This window comes from Salmo salar, unplaced genomic scaffold (genome assembly GCF_905237065.1).
Source record: "Salmo salar unplaced genomic scaffold, Ssal_v3.1, whole genome shotgun sequence".
In the NCBI taxonomy this organism is placed as follows: Eukaryota; Metazoa; Chordata; class Actinopteri; order Salmoniformes; family Salmonidae; genus Salmo; species Salmo salar.
Window position 1 is genome coordinate 1 of NW_025548487.1, and position 12500 is coordinate 12500.

Consider the following 12500-nt stretch of genomic DNA (forward strand, 5'->3'; position numbering starts at 1 on the left):
GGGGTGAAGCCAGGGTGGTGAAGGGTTGTCACAGTAATGTTGTGTTTTGTGCAGGATGGCCGAGCGGAGGTGGTGAAGGCAGGGGTGAAGCCGGGGGGGGGTGAAGCCGGGGGGTGAAGGCAGGGTGGTGAAGCTGGGGGTGATGAAGCCGGGGTGTTGAAGCCGGGGGGGTTGAAGCCAGGGTGGTGAAGGGTTGTCACAGTAATGTTGTGTTTTGTGCAGGATGGCCGAGCGGAGGTGGTGAAGGCAGGGGGGTGAAGCCGGGGGGGTGGTGAAGCCAGGGTGGTGAAGCCAGGGTGGTGAAGGGTTGTCACAGTAATGTTGTGTTTTGTGCAGGATGGCCGAGCGGAGGTGGTCGCCAATGACGCCGGGACCGAGTCACTCCTGCCGTGGTGGCTTACCGGGACACGGAACAGGTAACATACAACTAGTTAACATAACGTTTCATTTTACTTCCCTCATCTGTTACATCTGTTACATCTGTTAAATATGTGTATATGACCAATATAATGTGGTGGGGATGGACAAAATAAACTTTATGCTCGGTCTGAACATTAAAGTGCTTCACTGGCGGGGTGGAAACAGATGGAAGACTAGAGGCGACCACCTGTTGCTAATTAGCTATCGAGCCTGCGCCGAACACCTGTGTACAGTCCCTGATGTCTTTCTCCAGTGTGCAGATTCCAGGTCTTCCTAGCGAAGACTTTCCTTTAAATCACTCTGAACGCTGAGGCTGTACCCGCTTTAAAGTTCCAATGCAGCCGTTTATCTCAATATCATATCTGGGTAACAGTTAACTACCTTACTGTGATTGTTTTCAATTAAAATGGTTCATGCATGGCTTGACTGGCGTTAACCATTTCAGGACCTGGTGTTTTACTTGTCTGAAAGCTCAAATCACTTATGACATTTATCTAACATAATTGGCCAAATAGGTAACTGAAATTGTATTATATAATGCGAGAAACCACTTTACAAATGAAATGCAGTGTTATTACCATACAGAGAACCATACTAGCATGTCCGCTACCTTATGCCTTCAAGCCTGTTTTAGAAATAGGACACTGCCCCTTTAAGACAAAAGCACCTCTTTACCAGACTAGCTTTTCAGAAACATAAATGCAACAATTTCAAAGATTTTACTGAGTTACAGTTCATATAAGGAAATCAATTCATTAGGCCCTAATCTATGGATTTCACATGACTGGGAATATAGATATCGGTTGGTCACATGTACCTTTTAAAAGAACAGGTAGTGGGTCTGGATCAGAACCAGTCAGTATCTGGTGTCTCCACCATTTACCTCAAGCAGCGCGACACATCTCCTTCACATAGAGTTGATCAGGCTGTTGATTGTGGAATGTCGTCCCCACTCCTCTCCAATGGCTCTGAGAAGTTACTGGATATTGGTGGGAACTGGAACACGCCGTCGTACACCTCGATCCAGAGCATCCCAAACATGCTCATCTAGGGTGACATGTCTGAGAATGCTGGCCATTGGAGAACTGGGATGTTTTCAGCTGTCAGCTTGCTAACAGATCCTTGCCACATGGGGCTGTGCAGGATCATGCTAAAACATGAGGTGATGGCGGCAGATGAACGGGCACGACAACGGGCCTCAGGATCGGCCGGCCCGCTCATTAGGCCCCGCCTGTGGCGGCAGATAGACAAGGGTTGCATTTTCTGAGCTAAACTGACCAAGATGCACCTCCAACACCTCACATAATTCACCAAGATGCACCTCCAACACAACACCTCACATAATTCACCAAGATGCACCTCCAACAATACAACACCTCACATAATTCACCAAGATGCACCTCCAACAACACAACACCTCACATAATTCACCAAGATGCACCTCCAACAACACAACACCTCACATAATTCACCAAGATGCACCTCCAACAATACAACACCTCACATAATTCACCAAGATGCACCTCCAACAACACAACACCTCACATAATTCACCAAGATGCACCTCCAACAATACAACACCTCACATAATTCACCAAGATGCACCTCCAACAACACAACACCTCACATAATTCACCAAGATGCACCTCCAACAATACAACACCTCACATAATTCACCAAGATGCACCTCCAATACAACGCAACACCTGATGTTTACGTCCCTGTTAGTGAGCTTTTTTAAGTCTGTAATAAAGCCTCTCTGTGGGGAAAAACTCATTCTGATTGGCTGGGCCTGGCTCCCCAGTGGGTGGGCCTGTGCCCACCCATGTCTGCACCCCTGCCCAGTCATGTGAAATCCATAGATGAAGTTATTTCAGTCGACTCATTTCCTTGTATGAACCATATCTCAGTAAAATTGTTACATGTTACATTTTATATTTTGAAGTATAATTAATATTACTGACCTCAAACGATAGAGGAACCTGTTATTACTGTGGTGGTGTGCAGAGCATGTAGGATCATATCTCTGGTCATGATGTCCCGTCCCTGCCTCTGTCCCGTCTCTCCCTCTGTCCCGTCCCTGCCTCTGTCCCGTCCCTGCCTCTGTCCCGTCCCTGCCTCTGTCCCGTCCCTGCCTCTGTCCCGTCCCTGCCTCTGTCCCGTCCCTGCCTCTGTCCCGTCCCTGCCTCTGTCCCGTCCCTGCCTCTGTCCTCTCCCTCTCCTCTCATCTCTCTCTCTCTCCCTGTAGATAGTGGGGATTGCTGCTAAGCAGGGTCGTGTCCGGAATGCAGCCAACACGGTGGTTAAAGTCAAACAGGTGCTGGGGAGGAGGTGAGTGTCTGTATTACAGGTGCCGGGGAGGAGGTGAGGGTCTGTATTACAGGTGCCGGGGAGGAGGTGAGGGTCTGTATTACAGGTGCCGGGGAGGAGGAGGTGAGGGTCTGTATTACAGGTGCCGGGGAGGAGGTGAGGGTCTGTATTACAGGTGCCGGGGAGGAGGTGAGGGTCTGTATTACAGGTGCCGGGGAGGAGGTGAGGGTCTGTATTACAGGTGCCGGGGGAGGAGGTGAGGGTCTGTATTACAGGTGCCGGGGGGAGGAGGTGAGGGTCTGTATTACAGGTGCCGGGGGAGGAGGTGAGGGTCTGTATTACAGGTGCCGGGGGAGGAGGTGAGGGTCTGTATTACAGGTGCCGGGAGGAGGTGAGGGTCTGTATTACAGGTGCCGGGAGGAGGTGAGGGTCTGTATTACAGGTGCCGGGGAGGAGGTGAGGGTCTGTATTACAGGTGCCGGGGAGGAGGTGAGGGTCTGTATTACAGGTGCCGGGGGAGGAGGTGAGGGTCTGTATTACAGGTGCCGGGAGGAGGTGAGGGTCTGTATTACAGGTGCCGGGGAGGAGGTGAGGGTCTGTATTACAGGTGCCGGGGAGGAGGTGAGGGTCTGTATTACAGGTGCCGGGGGAGGAGGTGAGGGTCTGTATTACAGGTGCCGGGGGAGGAGGTGAGGGTCTGTATTACAGGTGCCGGGGGGAGGAGGTGAGGGTCTGTATTACAGGTGCCGGGGGAGGAGGTGAGGGTCTGTATTACAGGTGCCGGGGGAGGAGGTGAGGGTCTGTATTACAGGTGCCGGGGAGGAGGTGAGGGTCTGTATTACAGGTGCCGGGGAGGAGGTGAGGGTCTGTATTACAGGTGCCGGGGAGGAGGTGAGGGTCTGTATTACAGGTGCCGGGGAGGAGGTGAGGGTCTGTATTACAGGTGCCGGGGGAGGAGGTGAGGGTCTGTATTACAGGTGCCGGGGGAGGAGGTGAGGGTCTGTATTACAGGTGCCGGGGGAGGAGGTGAGGGTCTGTATTACAGGTGCCGGGGAGGAGGTGAGGGTCTGTATTACAGTTGAAGTCAGAAGTTTACATCCACTTAGGTTGGAGTCATTAAAACTCGTTTTTCATCCACTCCACAAATGTCTTGTTAAACAAACTATAGTTTTGGCAAGTCGGTTAGGACATCTACTTTGTGCGTGACACAAGTAATTTTTCCAACAATTGTTTACAGACAGATTATTTCACTTATAATTCACTGGATCACAATTCCAGTGGGTCAGAAGTTTACATACACTAAGTTGACTGTGCCTTTAAACAGCTGGAAAATTCCAGAAAATGTCATGGCTTTAGAAGCTTCTGATAGACTAATTGACATAATTTGAGTCAATTGGAGGTGTACCTGTGGATGCATTTCAAGGCCTACCTTCAAACTCAGTGCCTCTTTACTTGACATCATGGGAAAATCAAAAGAAATCAGCCAAGACCTCAGAAAAAAAATGTAGACCTCCACAAGTCTGGTTCATCCTTGGGAGCAATTTCCAAACGCCTGAAGGTACCACGTTCATCTGTACAAACAATAGTACGCAAGTATTAACACCATGGGACCACGCAGCCGTCATACCGCTCAGGAAGGAGACGCGTTCTGTCTCCTAGAGATGAACGTACTTTGGTGCGAAATGTGCAAATCAATCCCAGAACAACAGCAAAGGACCTTGTGAAGATGCTGGAGGAAACGGGTACAAAAGTATCTACATCCACAGTAAAACGAGTCCTATATCAACATAACCTGAAAGGCTGCTCAGCAAGGAAGAAGCCACTGCTCCAAAACCGCCATAAAAAAGACAGACTGGTTTGCAACTGCATATGGGGACAAAGATCGTACTTTTTGGAGAAATGTCGTCAGGTCTGATGAAACAAAATTAGAACTGTTTGGCCATAATGACCATCGTTATGTTTGGAGGAAAAAGGGGGAGGCTTGCAAGCCGAAGAACACCATCCCAACCGTGAAGCACGGGGGTGGCAGCATCATGTTGTGGGGGTGCTTTGCTGCAGGAGGGACTGGTGCACTTCACAAAATAGATGGTGTCATGAGAAGGAAAATTATGTGGATATTGCAGCAACATCTTAAGACATCAGTCAGGAAGTTAAAGCTTGGTCGCAAATGCGACTTCCAAATGGACAATGACCCCAAGCATACTTCCAAAGTTATGGCAAAATGGCTTAAGGACAACAAAGTCAAGGAATTGGAGTGGCCATCACAAAGCCCTGACCTCAATCTTATAGAAAATTTGTGGGCAGAACTGAAAAAAGTGTGTGCGAGCAAGGAGGCCTACAAACCTGACTCAGTTACACCAGCTCTGTCAGGAGGAATGGGCCAAAATTCACCCAACTGATTGTGGGAAGCTTGTGGAAGGCTACCTGAAACGTTTGACCCAAGTTAAACTATTTAAAGACAATGCTACCAAATACTAATTGAGTTGTAAACTTCTGACCCACTGGGAATGTGATGAAAGAAATTAAAGCTGAAATAAATTATTCTCTCTACTATTATTCTGACATTTCACATTCTTGAAATAGTGGTGATCCTAAGACAGTGAATTTTTACTTGGATTAAATGTCAGGAATTGTGAAACTGAGTTTAAATGTATTTGGCTAAGGTGTATGTTAACTTCTGACTTACACTATGTTCCTAATGTTGGGCGGCAGCGTAGCCTAGCGGTTGGGAAAGGCAGCGTAGCCTAGCGGTTGGGAAAGGCAGCGTAGCCTAGCGGTTGGGAAAGGCAGCGTAGCCTAGCGGTTGGGGGCGGCAGCGTAGCCTAGCGGTTGGGAAAGGCAGCGTAGCCTAGCGGTTGGGAAAGGCAGCGTAGCCTAGCGGTTGGGAAAGGCAGCGTAGCCTAGCGGTTGGGAAAGGCAGCGTAGCCTAGCGGTTGGGAAAAGAGGCAGCGTAGCCTAGCGGTTGGGAAAGGCAGCGTAGCCTAGCGGTTGGGAAAGGCAGCGTAGCCGCTAATCTTCGGCAGAATGAACTCAACTCACGTTGTTGCTTCTCCCCCTTTTCCTCTTCCTGTCGGCAGCTTCGAGGATCCGGAGGTTCAGACGCATAAAGCTGAGAGTAAATGTCCTGTGAGTATATAATCCTCTACCGCCGATTAGACGACATAACACTTATCAGGGATTAACACGCCTCGGGCTACCTAACGCTACGCTTATCGGGGATTAACGCGCCTCGGGCTACCCAACGCTACGCTATCGGGGATTAACGCGCCTCGGGCTACCCAACGCTACGCTATCGGGGATTAACGCGCCTCGGGCTACCCAACGCTACGCTATCGGGGATTAACGCGCCTCGGGGCTACCCAACGCTACGCTATCGGGGATTAACGCGCCTCGGGCTACCCAACGCTACGCTATCGGGGATTAACGCGCCTCGGGCTACCCAACGCTACGCTATCGGGGATTAACGCGCTCGGCTACCCAACGCTACGCTATCGGGGATTAACGCGCCCGGGCTACCCAACGCTACGCTATCGGGGATTAACGCGCCCCGGGCTACCCAACGCTACGCTATCGGGGATTAACGCGCCCGGGCTACCCAACGCTACGCTATCGGGGATTAACGCGCCCGGGGCTACCCAACGCTACGCTTATCGGGGATTAACGCGCCCGGGCTACCCAACGCTACGCTATCGGGATTAACGCGCCCCGGGCTACCCAACGCTACGCTATCGGGATTAACGCGCCCGGCTACCCAACGCTACGCTATCGGGGATTAACGCGCCCGGGCTACCCAACGCCACGCTATCGGGATTAACGCGCCCCGGGCTACCCAACGCTACGCTATCGGGGATTAACGCGCCCGGGCTACCCAACGCTACGCTATCGGGGATTAACGCGCCCGGGGCTACCCAACGCTACGCTATCGGGGATTAACGCGCCCGGGCTACCCAACGCTACGCTATCGGGGATTAACGCGCTCCGGGCTACCCAACGCTACGCTATCGGGGATTAACGCGCCCGGGCTACCCAACGCTACGCTATCGGGGATTAACGCGCCCGGGCTACCCAACGCTACGCTATCGGGATTAACGCGCCCGGGCTACCCAACGCTACGCTATCGGGATTAACGCGCCCGGGCTACCCAACGCTACGCTATCGGGGATTAACGCGCCCGGGCTACCCAACGCTACGCTATCGGGGATTAACGCGCCCGGGCTACCCAACGCTACGCTATCGGGGATTAACGCGCCCGGGCTACCCAACGCTACGCTATCGGGATTAACACGCCTCGGGCTACCCAACGCTACGCTATCGGGGATTAACTCGTTAATGTGTTTCAGTTGGTCAACAAGGGAGAGAAGCCAGTGTATGAGATGACTGGAGAGACGACCAGACATGTGGCTCCACAAGATGTCGCCAAACTCATCCTACACAAGATGAAAGGTAGATCACACTATCTCCCCCCATCCCTCATCCCCCATCCTACACACTGCCCCCCATCCCTCATCCCTCATCCCTCATCCTACACAAGATGAAAGGTAGATCACACTATCTCCCCCATCCCTCATCCCCCATCCCTCATCCTACACACTGCCCCCCCATCCCTCATCCCCCATCCCTCATCCTACACACTGCCCCCCCCATCCCCCCATCCTACACAAGATGAAAGGTTAGATCACACTGCCCCCCCCCATCCCTCATCCCTCATCCTACACAAGATGAAAGGTTAGATCACACTATCCCCCCCCATCCCTCATCCCCCATCCTACACACTGCCCCCCATCCCTCATCCCCCATCCCTCATCCTACACACTGCCCTCCCATCCCTCATCCCCCATCCCTCATCCTACACACTGCCCCCCCATCCCTCATCCCTCATCCTACACAAGATGAAAGGTTAGATCACACTGCCCCCCCATCCCTCATCCCCATCCCTCATCCTACACACTGCCCCCCCTCATCCCCCACAAGATGAAAGGTTAGATCACACTGCCCCCCTCATCCCCCATCCCCCATCCCTCATCCCTCATCCCCCCATCCCTCATCCTACACACTGCCCCCCTCATCCCCCATCCTACACAAGATGAAAGGTTAGATCACACTGCCCCCCCCATCCCTCATCCCCCCATCCTACACAAGATGCCCCTCCCCCAGACACTAGTGGAGATCCCAGATGATTGGATGGAGGATGAGGGATGAGGGAATATGGTGGAACTTCCACCTGGCCAATATACACTGCTCAAAAAAATAAAGGGAACACTAAAATAACACATCCTAGATCTGAATGAAATAATCTTATTAAATACTTTTTTCTTTACATAGTTCAATGTGCTGACAACAAAATCACAAAATAATCAATGGAAATCCAATTTATCAACCCATGGAGGTCTGGATTTGGAGTCACACTCGAAATGAAAGTGGAAAACCACACTACAGGCTGATCCAACTTTGATGTAATGTCCTTAAAACAAGTCAAAATGAGGCTCAGTAGTGTGTGTGGCCTCCATGTGCCTGTATGACCTCCCTACAACGCCTGGGCATGCTCCTGATGAGGTGGCGGATGGTCTCCTGAGGGATCTCCTCCAAGACCTGGACTAAAGCATCCGCCAACTCCTGGACAGTCTGTGGTGCAACGTGGCATTGGTGGATGGAGCGAGACATGATGTCCCAGATGGGCTCAATTGGATTCAGGTCTGGGGAACGGGCCATAGCATCAATGCCTTCCTCTTGCAGGAACTGCTGACACACTCCAGCCACATGAGGTCTAGCATTATCTTGCATTAGGAGGAACCCAGGGCCAACCGCACCAGCATATGGTCTCACAAGGGGTCTGAGGATCTCATCTCGGTACCTAATGGCAGTCAGGCTACCTCTGGCGAGCACATGGAGGGCTGTGCGGCCCCCCAAAGAAATGCCACCCCACACCATGACTGACCCACCGCCAAACCGGTCATGCTGGAGGATGTTGCAGGCAGCAGAACGTTCTCCACGGCGTCTCCAGACTCTGTCACGTCTGTCACGTGCTCAGTGTGAGCCTGCTTTCATCTGTGAAGAGCACAGGGCGCGAGTGGCGAATTTGCCAATCTTGGTGTTCTCTGGCAAATGCCAAACGTCCTGCACGGTGTTGGGCTGTAAGCACAACCCCCACCTGTGGACGCCGGGCCCTCATACCACCCTCAGGGAGTCTGTTTCTGACCGTTTGAGCAGACACATGCACATTTGTGGCCTGCTGGAGGTCATTTTGCAGTGCTTCTCCTGCTCCTCCTTGCACAAAGGCGGAGGTAGCGGTCCTGCTGCTGGGTTGTTGCCCTCCTACGGCCTCCTCCACGTCTCCTGATGTACTGGCCTGTCTCCTGGTAGCGCCTCCATGCTCTGGACACTACGCTGACAGACACAGCAAACCTTCTTGCCACAGCTCGCATTGATGTGCCATCCTGGATGAGCTGCACTACCTGAGCCACTTGTGTGGGTTGTAGACTCCGTCTCATGCTACCACTAGAGTGAAAGCACCGCCAGCATTCAAAAGTGACCAAAACATCAGCTAGGAAGCATAGGAACTGAGAAGCGGTCTGCGGTCCCCACCTGCAGAACCACTCCTTTATTGGGTGTGTCTTGCTAATTGCCTATAATTTCCACCTGTTGTCTATTCCATTTGCACAACAGCATGTGAAATTTATTGTCAATCAGTGTTGCTTCCTAAGTGGACAGTTTGATTTCACAGAAGTGTGATTGACTTGGAGTTACATTGTGTTGTTTAAGTGTTCCCTTTTATTTTTTTTGATGTATGTGCCAGGTGGAAGTAGTTTGACCATAGTTTTAACTTGTTCCCTGATAGGGTACCATATGTAGCTACCATATGTAGCTGTTGTTGTTTCCATAGAGACGGCTCAGTCGGCCTTGGGTGCTGATGTCACAGAGGCTGTCATCACCGTCCCCTTTGAGTTCGCACATGCCCAGAAGGCGGCGTTGAGGGCGTCTGCGGAGGCGGCGGGTTTCCGCGTGTTGAGGCTGATCCACGAGCCAGCTGCTGCTCTACTGGCCTACGGCATCGGGCAGGACTGCCCCTCTGGGAAGAGGTACACTCCTCCTCCTGGTCCACCCACACCACTCCTCCTCCTCCTGGTCCACCCACACCACTCCTCCTGGTCCACCCACACCACTCCTCCTCCTCCTGGTCCACCCACACCACTCCTCCTGGTCCACCCACACCACTCCTCCTGGTCCACCCACACCACTCCTCCTGGTCCACCCACACCACTCCTCCTCCTCCTGGTCCACCCACACCACTCCTCCTCCTCCTGGTCCACCCACACCACTCCTCCTGGTCCACCCACACCACTCCTCCTGGTCCACCCACACCACTCCTCCTGGTCCACCCACACCACTCCTCCTGGTCCACCCACACCACTCCTCCTGGTCCACCCACACCACTCCTCCTGGTCCACCCACACCACTCCTCCTGGTCCACCCACACCACTCCTCCTGGTCCACCCACACCACTCCTCCTGGTCCACCCACACCACTCCTCCTCCTGGTCCACCCACACCACTCCTCCTCCTGGTCCACCCACACCACTCCTCCTCCTGGTCCACCCACACCACTCCTCCTCCTGGTCCACCCACACCACTCCTCCTCCTCCTGGTCCACCCACACCACTCCTCCTCCTCCTGGTCCACCCACACCACTCCTCCTCCTCCTGGTCCACCCACACCACTCCTCCTGGTCCACCCACACCCACTCCTCCTGGTCCACCCACACCACTCCTCCTGGTCCACCCACACCACTCCTCCTGGTCCACCCACACCACTCCTCCTGGTCCACCCACACCACTCCTCCTCCTGGTCCACCCACACCACTCCTCCTCCTGGTCCACCCACACCACTCCTCCTCCTGGTCCACCCACACCACTCCTCCTCCTGGTCCACCCACACCACTCCTCCTCCTGGTCCACCCACACCACTCCTCCTCCTGGTCCACCCACACCACTCCTCCTCCTGGTCCACCCACACCACTCCTCCTCCTGGTCCACCCACACCACTCCTCCTCCTGGTCCACCCACACCACTCCTCCTCCTGGTCCACCCACACCACTCCTCCTCCTGGTCCACCCACACCACTCCTCCTCCTGGTCCACCCACACCACTCCTCCTCCTGGTCCACCCACACCACTCCTCCTCCTGGTCCACCCACACCACTCCTCCTCCTGGTCCACCCACACCACTCCTCCTCCTGGTCCACCCACACCACTCCTCCTCCTGGTCCACCCACACCACTCCTCCTCCTGGTCCACCCACACCACTCCTCCTCCTGGTCCACCCACACCACTCCTCCTCCTGGTCCACCCACACCACTCCTCCTCCTGGTCCACCCACACCACTCCTCCTCCTGGTCCACCCACACCACTCCTCCTCCTGGTCCACCCACACCACTCCTCCTCCTGGTCCACCCACACCACTCCTCCTCCTGGTCCACCCACACCACTCCTCCTCCTGGTCCACCCACACCACTCCTCCTCCTGGTCCACCCACACCACTCCTCCTCCTGGTCCACCCACACCACTCCTCCTCCTGGTCCACCCACACACTCCTCCTCCTGGTCCACCCACACCACTCCTCCTCCTGGTCCACCCACACCACTCCTCCTCCTGGTCCACCCACACCACTCCTCCTCCTGGTCCACCCACACCACTCCTCCTCCTGGTCCACCCACACCACTCCTCCTCCTGGTCCACCCACACCACTCCTCCTCCTGGTCCACCCACACCACTCCTCCTCCTGGTCCACCCACACCACTCCTCCTCCTGGTCCACCCACACCACTCCTCCTCCTGGTCCACCCACACCACTCCTCCTCCTGGTCCACCCACACCACTCCTCCTCCTGGTCCACCCACACCACTCCTCCTCCTGGTCCACCCACACCACTCCTCCTCCTGGTCCACCCACACCACTCCTCCTCCTGGTCCACCCACACCACTCCTCCTCCTGGTCCACCCACACCACTCCTCCTCCTGGTCCACCCACACCACTCCTCCTCCTGGTCCACCCACACCACTCCTCCTCCTGGTCCACCCACACCACTCCTCCTCCTGGTCCACCCACACCACTCCTCCTCCTGGTCCACCCACACCACTCCTCCTCCTCCTCCTCCTGGTCTATAACTAGAGGTGCACCCATACCCAGTTATTGGAGGACCAAATATAGCCCATACAGAATTAATCGGCCCATGTTTGTAATAATGACAATTACAACAATACTGAATGAACACTTTTATTTTAATTTAATACATCTATTTAGTCTCATAAATAATGAAACATGTTTAAATAATGGCAGAACAGTTGTTAGGTGCAATATGAGCCATGTGAGAAAGCTAACGTTTAAGTTCCTCGCTCAGAACATGAGAACATATGAAAGCTGGTGGTTCCTTTTAACATGAGTCTCCAATATTCCCAGTTAAAGTGTCACGTTACAGCAGAGATCCTCTGTTTTCGATAAAGAGAGTGTAGAAGGCCAAGGAATGGTCAGAGACGGCACTTCCTGTACAGAATCTTCTCAGGTTTCTGCCTGCCATATGAGTTCTGTTATACTCACAGACACCATTCAAACAGTTTTAGAAACTTTAGGGTGTTTTCTATCCAAATCAAACAATTATATGCATATTCTAGTTTCTGGGCAGGAGTAATAACCAGATTAAATCGGGTATGTTATTTATTTTTATCCGGATGTGAAAATACTGCCCCCTACCCTAGAGAGGTTAACCTAGGAAGATCATCG

At 53.4% G+C, this 12500-nt stretch overlaps 1 pseudogene across 1 annotated transcript in view; it reads left to right on the forward strand.

The window, feature by feature from the left end:
• Positions 1-336: 336 nt before the first annotated feature.
• Positions 337-12500, forward strand: part of LOC106596092 (heat shock 70 kDa protein 14-like) — a 37001-nt pseudogene continuing 24837 nt past the window's right edge. Inside the window, exons 1-5 of the transcript XR_006763575.1 lie at positions 337-416; positions 2669-2751; positions 5808-5856; positions 7071-7173; positions 9611-9806. The product of XR_006763575.1 is annotated as a heat shock 70 kDa protein 14-like (transcript). The remainder of the gene's footprint in view (positions 417-2668; positions 2752-5807; positions 5857-7070; positions 7174-9610; positions 9807-12500) is intronic.